The following is a 1648-nucleotide window of genomic DNA, read 5'->3' as shown; positions in this document are numbered from 1 at the left end:
GTTTGACATATTATTCCTCGAGATAATTATTAATTGATACAATAACAACAACAACAAAAAGTCTGTTATAACAGTTATTAATTAATATTGCGATGAATATAATATGCGTGGCGCAGAGCAGTACTTCATTCAAAAGATTCCGGCAATATAATGAACTATGACAAAAAATATTTATTCCAAACGGTATAGTTGTCCATAGCAACAATATTTTTAAATCTTTCGTCTCGAGAATAACATAAATATTATAGTTCATCAATTATTATCATTAAAATCAAATTTAAAAATAAAAATTATGCCGATAAATTAAGCAAGTTAAAAATAAGGTTGAGTGTGCTTATAAATTACCGGTTTCTAAACGCGTAATTAAAATACAGCCTAATAAGCTATATAATTCCATATTATATTATGTTAAATTTAAATAACATTTGGTAACCTTTGTGTTTTGGTACTTATTTGTTTAATATTGGCTAGAATGAATATATTATAGCCGTTGTAAATATCTATATGTAATGTGCAATATTGTTATGTGCAAACAATCGTAACTGTGGCCAAAAATATACTCGTATACCGCAACAATCGTAACTATTTACCGGTAACCAACGGACCACTCGTCTCTTCTCTTTATTATAAAACACGGTAAGTCGCCGTTTTTTTCCGACAGGCGCGACGCAGCAAATAGGGAACCGCCAATGAAAAAATTCCGTCGCCGCGGCCACGTTATCGCCAATTTTCTTATCATTCCGCAGATTTTTGAGATTTTCGAAAATTTCCCCTTTTCACACGATTTCGACGACTTTCGAGCCTTTTTCGTCACCTTTTATGCTCGATTCGCGTAGCTCGCGATCTCTCGAAGCCGCCGGTGTGCGGTTTATATTCGTGCGCCGTCCGTAACGGTCGCAATGTCGATCGCAAAATACGCTCCCGGCCGGAGTTTTTTGCCGATTTTTTTCGTTTTCTCCGACCGATTCGTCTTTCCGCACGCCGTCCGTGCCCGAATCGTATAGCTGACGTCTTTTCGAAGCCGTCTATATGCGCTTTTCCTTCGAAATCGGTTCGTTCGCCTCGCAATCGCGTTTCGAAATGACGCCGGCGACCGACCGACCGTAAGCGTATACCAGATACCTATACATTTTACATACATGTATATGCATTTGTATTTGCCTATATAATAATTATTATCGGAAAACGCTTTTCACACGCCCCGTTAATTATATATTTGGGAGATGTGCGTGTTACAAGCGAATTATATACGATCACATCGATGTACGTCGAATATATCGGTTTTCGTCGCTCCGTAGACGCACAGCTTAAGTGTTGATGTTTTGACAGTGTCTCGGTAGGTAGGTTGCTAGGTAGGTCCGAGTTCGAATCCGTCGTATGCCCTCCGGGCGGCGATACCTTCCACGCCGTATGATTTACACGGCCGCCCGAGACCCGAATTTTTTTGCATTTTTTTTTTCGATTTCTTTACGTAATTTTTACAAATGTTCGATCTTTTCTCTTTATTATTATTATTATTATATTCAACTACCAAATTTCATCAATTGTATATCTATTATACATAGATTTTTTTTTTTCATATGTATTCATTTTTTAAATTATTATTTTACAATAACAACTTTATTAATAATATGAACCTACCCGCTGA

Source organism: Acyrthosiphon pisum, chromosome A1, assembly GCF_005508785.2.
Source record: "Acyrthosiphon pisum isolate AL4f chromosome A1, pea_aphid_22Mar2018_4r6ur, whole genome shotgun sequence".
Lineage (NCBI taxonomy): Eukaryota > Metazoa > Arthropoda > Insecta > Hemiptera > Aphididae > Acyrthosiphon > Acyrthosiphon pisum.
Note: the sequence above shows the minus strand (reverse complement) of the source record.